This window comes from Sander vitreus, chromosome 18 (assembly GCF_031162955.1).
Source record: "Sander vitreus isolate 19-12246 chromosome 18, sanVit1, whole genome shotgun sequence".
NCBI classification, from domain to species: Eukaryota; Metazoa; Chordata; class Actinopteri; order Perciformes; family Percidae; genus Sander; species Sander vitreus.
Genome location: NC_135872.1, coordinates 15,091,960 through 15,104,405, shown reverse-complemented (window position 1 = coordinate 15,104,405; position 12,446 = coordinate 15,091,960).

Sequence of the window (12,446 nt, the reverse complement as noted above, 5' to 3'; positions counted from 1 at the left end):
TGAATCTTGAGCACTTCCTATTCCAACCAACTTTTTAACACCACTACATCTATGTCACTGTGCACTGTCCAGAGCTCCAGAGTTTCTCTTTCTATTGCAACAGTACACCTACTATGCACTGGTAGAGCTTAATGGCTGGCTAATGTGCAATGACCCCCATATATTATGTCTCTCAATGTGCTCGGCGATAAGATCAATATGGCTCACATCACTCCACATGGCTCCAAACAGGTTCTCTCTGTTGGGATTTCAGTGTGAGATTACAAACTGAGAGATTTTATCATAAGTCGCTTCACAAGCTCAACAAAACAACTTACTGGGTTTGTAACCAGTGTTTCAATCTTGACCATATGACAATAGCTGTTATGCTATCACTTATGAAACACAATCAGAAAAGTATTTGCTGGTACTGAGTTCCAATCTGAGTTGCAGTTAGAAAGTGAAGATAGATTACTGCAGTGGACTAATGCTCCTCTTCTAATCAGCTGGCTATCAACTCTGGCTCTTTTCATATGTACTGACAGTTGGACAGACCACACCAATGTGCTCTTCCACTACAGAGAGGTAATACAAAGTGGCATCTTCACTCACAGGTCACAGGAGAAATGTGAAATTGCCCATACCACCTGCCCATGGTCTTTGCCACGCTTGCTTTCAAGATAATTAATTTCTGCAGGCAGGCTCAATGAAGGGAGCACCGCTTCACCACACTGCACAGCTGCAGCACTTCAGCAGCAGAATATTTCTAAATAGGCTCATTTAGCCTGGTACTATAGGAAAGATCATTTTGCCACACTGCAAAAAGAGTTCAGAGTCATCTTGTCAGAGCAAACCTAAATTAGAGTAAAAAGGTCAAACATATTAAGGAAAATGTTCTGTTCAATTACTGACTATTCATTGTTTATTCTTATTATGTACACTCATTTCTTTTCAGTCACAACTGGTGATAGTACATGGTTCAGTGAAACACCAATCAGAATAGAGATGATAAATACATTATACTTGAATATATGAAATTGAGTAGCACATAATGCAGACTATGTACATAATGTAGGCTATGAAAAACAACTACAGCTAGGCTAGCAGCTCTGTGAGGCTGTACTTAGACACAGAGGTGCTTTGAGCTAAATGTTAACATCATCCTTACAATGACAATGCTAGCATGCTGATGTTAGGCTGGTAGTATATAATATAATACAATGTTTATTGGACCAGATAATGGCACTAGATAACATAATCAGGGGACCATCAAACATATTACAGTTCATCCTGAGGGGAACATGAATGTTGTACCAAATGTCATGGCAATCCATCCATTAGCAGGGGTTGAAGCAAGAAACATTTGTGAGCCTGAAATGCTGCTCGGGAGGAAATGTGTACTATGTATTGAATTACGTATTATATAAATGTAAAACTGCACAATGCCTGAATTCATGCCTGAGAACTTTAAGCTCTCCGTTACCTGTCGAGACACACAAAGCCACAACTGTCAACCTCATTGTGGCGCTAGATGAAAAGTCAAAGGATCACCAAAGTCAGATTACTCCGCAGGTCACCATGAATGTTTGAAGCAAATTTCATGACAAAATTTGTCTGAAAATATCACTAAAACCCAAATATAGTAACATCATGAGATCAACAAAGTCATTAGGATTCTTCCTCTGGGCACCATACTGGTTTGTACAAAATGTCATGACAGCTAGCGTGGCTAAAAATACCTTTTGCCATGCTGTTGTAGAAAACAGGAACTAGGATGTGATGCGTTATGCAGAGTATAAGCTAACAAAAATATGCAAACGCCCTACATCACTGCCAGTAAACATTGAGGACACAGAACACCACAATAAGTATGCACTAGTGCCTCAGTTTGTCAGTCTGAGAGCTGTCGTCAGCCTCCCATTACAGATAAAACTGAGGCTCCAGAAGCCTGCTCAGTTATTCAATTTGTGAAACATATCACACAACCAATAGACAGAAAAAGGGTTTTTTGTTACACTGTTATGGGGCCCTAAGTTTATTCATTTCTCAGTCGTGGGAGAAGTTACCTCTCTGGGGTGTTGAGAAACGTCTCTATTGATGATGAACACTGGAGGCTATCAAAACTGTCAGTCACAAGAGAGACTTGAGGGCTAAAAACATTATTAGTCATGCCCCCTGTGCCTCCTCAGAGTGAAAGTACATCCTTCACTCTGTCAATGCTTTCCATCACCTTAACCTAGGCCTAATTAGCATGTAATAGATCCATTTGTCACACTACAGAAGCATGGAGACCCTTGATAGACTGTGATTAATGTGATTCAAAATAGCAGTTGGTTCTTTGTGGTTTACATTTATTCTGAGATTTGATATATTGATCACTGTTTCAATCTCCAACTAGCATATTTATTTTAAAATAACATTATGGTGTGTGTCATTTTTGCATTTGTCTGGTCATGCATTTGTCACTGGATAAACTTGTTTAGGAGTTTAGGAGCGTTACGTACAGTATGAACTGTTAAAGGTTCACTCCAAGGCTTTATGTTTCTACTACATGACTGTATGGAGACATGCAAAAAAGGAGCGGGTTCTGTAGGAAAACACCAGAATGGACTGGACTTCCTGGTATGTTTTGAGCTTAAGTCTGAGGCTGAGCTGACAACACACAAGAGACACTTCACACTGCAGTTGGTATTTTGGCTTTTTGGGGTGAGTAAACATGAGCTGCAAAAACAAACCACTGGTGACGGTCGTGCATTCAGTGTGAACAAACATTAAGAAAATAGCCTCTAATGATAGTATCCAGTGCTTATGGAGTTCTAGGGGCTAAAACTCAACATATCTTGGCTTCTGCTTCTTATATTTTAACCAGTCCTTTTTCTTATTTGTCTCTACTAAATTGCTGAAGGTCCTCTTTATACTTTCTTCATACTGCAGGCAGTTCAGTAGATGTCAACCAAACCTCAAAAGCTTTAGGCTTGTGCACTGTACGTTCACCTAACAGGAGGATTTGTTTTAACTCTAGTTGTCAAGATATGAATTAAATATTTTGCTCCATGATTTATTTAGTTCCAGCAACACAGCTACTGTATCACAGCGCTTTGCTATTGTTACCTGGACTTTTTACAATTTGACTCATTATGCATAAACCCTGTATAAACTCCAAGCACATACTTGTTTCTTCAGTAGTTACTAAGAAATAATAATTTGTCTTTGTACAATTACTGAATTTACAGTACAATGTCTATTAGTGTATGTAGAATAATATCTGAAACTTTAACTGGAAGAGCATCAATCATCTGCATACAACAGCAGTAATTATTTGTTCTACATTCGACAAGCCTCCTACTTTGTTTTAAGTTCATTTGTTAAATTGACTCAGACATATTTTAGAAATATAAAGGTAAATGAGATTTATGGTTTATATTTAATTAAAATACTGAAAAGGTATAATAAATCTCTGTTTTATGGTGTCATAAAAAAAATAAAGTGAGACTGACAGGATCACTTATGATAAAACCTTTAGACTTAGACAAATAAGTTGTAAAATTTGTGTCAAATGGGAGGTAGAAAATGTATTTGTAGCAAACAATAAATCATCCTAGATTCCTTAATTGACTTTCCCTTTAAGGGACTCAAATGTCCACTCACTTTCACTTACTGTGATGAGAATGAATTAGGGAATTGCATGGAGCTGCCGAGTGGTCCCTGAAAGTCCTCTATAAAGTGTGTGACTAAGAACAGCATAGAAGAAGTACAGGATCTTTAAAGAAGCCCCCATATATATCTGCAAAGCCAGAAGAAGTATTAAATTATTATTATGGTAAAGGAACTTACCAACAGGTTTGTGTATTTGAGCATAGCTTTTTAGATGAATGAATCCGTTTCTTACCTTCAAGACAGTCACTGGTTGACAAAGCAAAAGTACAGTATAATAATTAAAAAATACAAAATCAGAACTGTCACCACCCATTACCATATACTTCTGCTGCTCACATTTTGGAAAACAAGTCCGTTATTTATCTATGATCAGTTGAGTTTAATATATTGCAATATCATGTAATTGTTGACTAATCTGCTGATCATTTTAATGTATCATCACAATTGTCTAAAGCCTAACATTATTGTCTCCAAATGTCTGTTTCATCCAACCAACTGACTAAAGGAAGATACTGTAATTAGTTTACTTCCATAGAAGACCATAAAAAGCTGTACATTCATACATTTGAGAAGCTGGAACCATTTTTGCTTAAAGTTAAATAATAATATATTATCCAAATTGTTACAGATACATTTTCTGTTGATCGACTAACCAAACACTGACAAATTATTTCAGTTCTAATTTGATTCTAACAATATAATAACATTTAGCAGTAAGGCAGAAATCTTATCTAGACCTCACTCCCCTCTTCCCTGTGGTCATCATTCCTCAATATCCATTTGAATGCATTTTCAATCCGTAGTGAATGAAACGGTAGACTTAAAAGACTTTACGTCTTTAAGACACTGGTAAGGTTAATACATTTCATACTAGTATTGAGTCATTTTAGTTTTTAAAGATAATTGCTAAGAAGCTTATGGTACTCTCACCCCATTGTTTGTGTATTTGACATTGTATAAACAAACCCAGTTCATACCCTTCAAAACTATAAGCGTGTGTCCTATTTACATAATTGGAACGTTTTCTGTGACTTGCAGTTAGGGCTCAAAGCAATAAAAATAATTGTAAACAAAAATGACGTATGAGTATGGTAACCTTGCCATGTTTAGCACCAATCAGCCGTGAATTTAAACAGCTCCTGCCAAAAGATATACCCTTGTTAGAACTCATTTACTCATCAAAGTCCTTTTACTATTATCTATACTGTGTTTGTGCCTTTTAAATTTCTATTATAGAATATGTGCTGCTATCTGACACAGGCATTTATGTCAAATGTTAAATCATGAATGTCTGTACAAAATGTCATGGCAATGCAATCCATCCAATATTTTTGCGATATTTCAGTCTGGACCTATATAACCCCCTGACAGACTGACATCCCTAGAACCACGTCGCTAATGTGGCTAAAATGCAGCAACATTTTGTAGACTACCTCCCTTGTGGAAAATTGAGTTAACAGTATTAACAGTTATCCGCCCACAACATAGCGTAAAAACACAACTGACAGAATTACTTAAGACTGTTTTGTAGAGTTTGAGAAAATGGGAATCATTTCTAAATTGACCAAATATAGCTTATGAAATTTGATATGCTATTTACCACACCAAAGCCTGCCAGTACCATGAGACCCAATAATCACTCTAATAGAGAAGTGGGTCTCAGGCACAGAGCATCCAGAGCCATTAGTGGCTACAATCTGCCAGTGTGGGGAATGTAAGCAAGTCCTGACAACAACCAAACATTACTCTCACCATACCATGGAGCACGTCTACATTACACAAAATAAAAAATACTGAGGCCCGATGTTGACACACTGACTTGTCCTTTATTTTCCATTATCTGTGAAATGTTAACCCAGTAGTCTCACAATATCCATCTTCCTGGTAAAAGCACAGACTGTTATGCAGTTATGTACCAGTGCCTTGTCTTGTGCATGTATTGTCCACCAGCATTGAGCCATAATGAAAGCTAAATGAATTTGATATACAGAGATGGACGACAGTGTTTGACCCTGACTAAAGCCATACCATCAGCTTGTTTTGTAACTAAGAACAGTAATGTGAGAGGAGCAAGACAGCATTGTCCTGAACTGAGCCCTTGACCCAGAACAGTACACACAGAAAAATCTGCTGTTGACTATACTGTTTAGGAAAGGTGTTGTATAACTGCCATCAATGGACAAGGGTATTGCAGAGGAAGGGGGAGTCCTTGTATATGAGAAAAACATTTGTAAAAAAGCTTCTTTTGATAGAAACATCTAGGCAGCAAGAGTGAAAGTGACAAGGCTGACCTGTTTCTGCCTCTCCAAGTTTCTGCCATTTTTGTTCACTTTTCGCAGCAGACTACGTAGCTTTACAATGATTCAGTATAACATGTGTTCAATTAAGCGTATGTCTTGCATTGCTTCAACTTAATACTTACAGATACCATAAAATGCAAATCTTTAAAGAAGGTTTTACACCAGGCCAAAGGGAGGCTATTAACCTTGGGAGGAAGACTGACAGTGATTCAACGAGATGGTTTCAAAGGAAACACTGCTTCTGTGCGGTGTTGAGCCGCAGCTGAGGTTTCGTATAATAGCAAAACATGAATAAATAAATATGATAAACAGTTATTTGTATTTCTACCTTAAGTATAAATAATGAATCACTTCTTATTCACATTTTGCACATGCCACAGTGAACTTTGCATCGGGTTCTCAATTGCCTTGATAGCTACACTACTGCTACTAAAATCCGATGTACCCAATTGTCTAAAGCCGTGCTAGCAGCACATAGAGGCTGCAACGGCCAATACAATAGTCTTGAAGGAATAAACATTCACCACAATCATGTTGTGGAGGGTTCATTCTTGACCTTGAAAACAGTTTGACAAAATAAATTATGACAATTATTAAAATTCTCGGCAAAAAGGCCCAACTTTTCAACGTTTGTGTAAATATTTTTTTGTCAAACAACATAACCATGATTGTTAAAGCAGTATTGGGACTAAAATCAAATTTGTCCTGAGGGTGGCGCTACAGGTACTAGGAGGCCATACAGTTGCAATGCATGAATGTCATCAGCAAATTTAGCTACAATCCTCCTTATGACATATCTTGTGTGCACATGGACATTTGGCCTGACAGTGGTGCCAAAGGAAAGGTCAGGTGGTCAGGTGGTCAGGTGGTTAGCAAAATGAATAGAATCATCCTTTGGGGACCATGACTATCCCCACAAAATGTGCCAACTTTTATGGCCAGCCTTGTTCCATTGGTTTGCATTGTTGGTTGTAACACAAAACAACACATTCACAATGTAAAATACTTCCTAACGCAACATAACTATAATATTGCCATTCAAGACAATTTTCCGAGATGAGAATGACAATAATATTTGTGGAAAAAAGTCTGACACTACATCTGCGTCAAAATATTCTGTGTCCACCATGAATCTGAGAAAATTACATTTCATTGCTAAAGTCAAAGTGCTTATTTACAATATGACCAAAATAAAATGTACTGATGTGGAAAAGCCAGTACAGTTACTTTTAGCAGAGTCAAAACTATTACCAGCAGTGACTGTGTTTTATAATCCAGCAATGGGCTGCGGAGTGATCACTCAGCAGTTCAGGATACAAACACACACGCACCCAGTACTTACATTATCAACATATAAATTCTCTTTCGGTGTCACCCATAAAACATATTTTAGTTGACAAATTAGACGTCTGTTTGTCTCCTATTTCCTCCTCTTGTCTTCTTTGCCTTTTGAATTTGGAAGGCAACCAGCTAATAAACAACTAAATCACCTCAGTGGGGCTTTCTCCCCAAACAAAGAGCAGGTAGAGGTGTCTGAACACATCACCACCAGCCCATCTGCTCATGTATACAGCAACATTTAGGATTCTTGCAGGAACGCTGCAGTGGAATCCACAAGTAAGAAATTAAAGATGCAAGAGTGACACTGTCCCTCATCATGAAACAATACAATACACATAAAAGGCTGCATCAAGAAATTGGTCACGTATATTTGTTTAGACAATGCTTTATCAAATGCTGATTCATTTCACATTCAACAATCCTGGGAATAGTTCCTTCCACCTTGAGAGATCAAGCATTTCATTTAAATGCAACAGATGGATTTTATGAAATGCATTTGTGTGACGCTTTAGACAGAGCTTTTTAGACAGGTAATGTCCATGCGTTAATGTGATCACTGAGCAAATTCAGCTGTTGTCAAATTTCATGAAATATTGTGTCACTAATGATTGTGTGCGTGTGTGTGCTTGTGTGTGCATTTGTGCAAAGGGGAGAGAGCAGGAAACACAAAGGACAGGAGGAGCAAGAAGCCAAAACACCAGAAATTCCAGACCCAGCGTGCTTCTAGATAGCAGCACCACAACGTATTTACAGTAAGCTAAAATCAGTGTTAATGTTTGAACTGTACTACGAGTGTCCCAGTGTGTGGTAAGTCCAGAGCAGCACCACCATTTAATCCTCTGCTCGGTGCTTGGCTGCTCAGTGAAGCAGACTATTAGTGTATTTCCTGAGCAATACACGTGTCACTGCCCCTTTTTAAAGTCAATGTAACGTAAATTCAATTTGAACTCGAGTGCACCTTTCCCTGGAAATATTATTCTCCCACATTAGCGCCCAGTGAGTTTCTATGTAATGTGTGGAAATCCCATTAATATAGGCAGACTGACGAGAGCCTGAAGGACAGCCTGATTCCCTCAGAGCTATCTTAAGTGCATACGGCACTGGTGTGATCTGAATGCCAATGGCAGGTAGCAGAGCAGCATGCCCGTTTGAAAACCAACATCAAGAAAGGATAAATGAAGGATTGAATTGAGTGTGATTATTATGTCTGCTCTTTCTAACCAAATGTCACATTAAAAAGACAAACCAAACACTGTGGTAGAGAAAAAAAGGTAATCTCAAACTTTGATTACTTCTTTTTGCTGAAACTTGAAGCCAAATCTTATTGAGCTATAGGAGAAAAATAGATTATTTCTATTCTTTGTCTTCATTCAGATGGCTCAGCACCCAAAGACCCTCTGCACCCCTGGAATCTCAGTGTTCAATTTGGCACACAAGACTGCTTTGATATTTGTGACCCTGACCCTCGCTATTTCTCGATGTGCTTCTTTTGGCTACCTGGTTTTGATTAAGAGTCCTTGCTTGGATAAGGACACAGCTGGGGTCTTGATTCTCACTTTCCTTCTGCTGACCTCCCTCCATTACCAACCAGAGAGGCCCAGAGGGATAGAGGATGCAGTAGATACAAGTGGGAAACACCTCAGCAACACTATTTCCTGTTATCCGTCTTGTTGTGGTTTTAGAAACCTCTCGTAGATTACAAACCATTTTCATTCCATGTAAATCAATTTATTTCAGATAAGAACTGATACCTTAAATAAAGTTTCAAGACAGTAATTACCATTACATTCTTGAAACCAGTCTGCTGGAAACAGCTTTATCACTGTACTTGATGAGATGGAGATTTTTACCAATGATGATGAAAGGAATATGACTTATGTAAATCTTTTTCTTGTCAAATACTAGATACTCTCACCTCTTCAGGCCTCTAAAATACTTTAAATAAAACAATCTGATAGGGAAAACTGCTCATAACAAACATAGCATGATGCATTGACCTGCACCTTTGTAATAAAAAAAAAAAGTCTTGAGAGTTGACTTTTTTCCTACAGTCGATGGAATCAAACATGTCCATGCCCTCCTCTCTGATACAGTACAGCTCCTCAAATCCTATTTATGCACAGTAGATGTATGGAAAAGATCAAATGTATTAAAATCGTAAAAAAAAAGATGAATGTGTCCAACCTTAATCAAACCTCAGCGAGGGAATCTCCAACTGTGACTTACATGGTATAACAGACTTAGTTCTTGCTATATCGAGTACATTGTTGCCTAAAGGTCTCTTATCACTTTTCTAACAATATTCTTAACTTCATGGATATTTGCAAGGAAGGGGAAGATGATGATAAAAAAAAAAAAAAAAATAGGACTAAAAAAAAGGGATTAGCGTGTAGGAGACTGCAGGAGACTTAAGAAAGAAAGAAAGAAAAAAGAAGAAAAAAAACACTGCAAAAGTGAAAACAACTTTAAGATGTGCTGCCCGCTGAAGAGTTTTACTCTGCTATTTGAGATTTGTTCGGCTTGACCGTGGCAAATGAACACCAAGAATTCTTAAATGTTGTTTTCTTTAAAGTTATTTCCTATCCTGCTTTGATTTCTCCTTTTTACTACAAGGACAACAGCAAGCTAAGTGGCCAGAGGCCTGTATTACTGACACTATCACATCAAACAAACAACAAGAGTGGGTCATACAGTAGGACTGTGCACTAGACCTATGCCAGTGGGGGGGATAGAGGGTGTTTACAAGGAAGAAAACAAGGTTTTCAGTAAAAAAGCTCATCTTTCACTGTTAAACTGGTCGAAGTTAGTAAAACCAGGCCTAAACTTCTAACAGTGGCAGAGCACAACTAATTGAGTTCAGCTGAAATGTAGCTTGCATACAACATTCATGCTAATATTTTGTTATCTGTCTTATTGCTATAAAGCAATAATGCTGTGCAAAATGTGGTTAATAATAGTATTGCTTGTTTGTGTTATGTTGCTTTGTAATGCTTCGCATGGATGCATGTACTAAATAGTGGATGTTGTCTTTGTATTGTTGCATCAATGTTTTGTTTCTTCCTGTTGCACTACATGTTTTGTGCATGTCTTGTGCATTCTGTTGCTTTTGCTGTCATTTTGGCATTTTTTTTCCCTATGTTTTGTATTTCTTAACCTATGACTTTATTGGTTTTTGAACATTTTGCCAAAGTACTGCAGTTGACAATTAGCATGCTGGCTAATACTGACACAGTTACAGAAATGTTGATGTATATTATAAAGTATAAAGTATATTCTATAGTAAGAAGATGATGTGGTGACTGCTATACAAAGTTATATGTATGTGAATGAATCACATCTATACTACTGGGTACTAAAACCATCAGGTGCCAGCTTTCAATACTTTAATTTCCAGACAAATAAATATTCCAGCAGTGAAACCGCTTTTATCACCGTTCCTAATCATTGCTGTCAAAACTACTTTAAATTGGCAAATTATCCAATCACATGCACAGCTAAAGGCTAATTCCACGGCAAAAAATCCAACTAAAAGTACCGGTAATAGGCACATAAAGGCATCACATAATGTGGACAGCATGAACATCTGTATAGTCAGAGGCAATCCAATACAATGCTGCCTTTGTGATTAATCTTTGCTGAAATTGTGTCTTTGTGAGTGCTGTCCAAACTATATGGTAATTTTTCAGGCCATATTTCCATACTGCATTACATATGTATTGTACTCCTGTTTGTGTTAAAGGAGTACAATACATAAGGTCTGCCGAGTCTTTGTTGTCCCTAGAACGCGGCTCAAAAAAAGGGAATATCAAGCATTTTCAGTCGTGGCCCCAAGGCTGTGGAATGAATTGCCTCTGCATGTGTCAGATTGGCCCCCAGCCTTCACATTTTTAAATCCCGACTTAAAACTCACTTTTATTCATTGGCCTTTAAACCTGCTTGAAAGTTGTATTCTGCATTTTCATTTTCCAGTTTGTTACTTGTTTTAAATGGTCGTTTTTGTTACTTGTATGTTTAGAATCTGTTCAAAATCATGTCAATGTCCAGCACGTTGGTCAACCTGGTTCTTTTAAATGTGATTTACAAATAAAGTTGGATTGGCTTGGATTGGATTGGATAATGCCGTTACTGAACATCAAAACATTAATATTAGCTAACTGGACCCCGTTCGCCTGCATTTCTCCACAGCAGAACAGAATGACGAATACAATCACTTTTCAAGCTGAAAAATAAAAATCCTAATAGCTTTCTCTACTTTCTCCAAGGTGATGTATTTTGTATGAATTTCGAATGGGTAACTAATACTCAATGTTCTTTGTGTAAACAAAACATCACTGCTGTACATGCATGTTTTATTTAAAATGTAAATATAATATTTCTAGGTTTAACAAATTATGTTTATTTTTTCAAGCAATTATGGTAATTAATGAAGGAACATAGGATGAATTATACAGCCCTGCAAGTCTTCTAGGTTTCCATTTAGTACATTTTAATAAGGCTGAAATCTAACTAATCTTTAATATGGTAATTTTAAAAACAGCAGTCAGAGAATCCTTCTGCTCCAAGACAGTGCCTACTTAGTCTGAGAACAGGTAAGACTAAGACCACAATAATGCGGACTAAACACTAAACCACACTTATACTCAGTGATAGACCCACTTATGAATTACTGTCATTAAAAACTAGTTCTTCTGAAATGAGTAATCTGTAACATCCGACACCCCATTTACTTTAAACCTCTCAGTCTTGTGGAGGTGACAAAAGTTTCTTCTGGCTTCTCTACAGCAGTGCATTTCCCTCCTGCTGGAAAAACAAGTACTGTATCATCTAAGCCACATAAGTCAATCAAAGAATCACAGGGAAAACTATGAGCAAGGAGTCAACAGTGCATTATCTCCCTTGAATTTAACGATCAGTGAGCAGAACTGTAGAAGACGTCCAAGCTTTTAATGATATTGCAGTTAAATAGTCAACGGCACTTCAAAAATACGCGAAGTCGTATGGATTTAGAGCACAATTTCACAGTTTGAAGTTTTACATTACTTCCAAATATATGTGTATGTTCCATATGGAGATAAACACATCAGGCAAAATGGAAAAATATCGCCCCCATTTGCATGTGTATCAGCACTATCTAATAAATAATGCATAAAAAGCCCAATATTCATATCT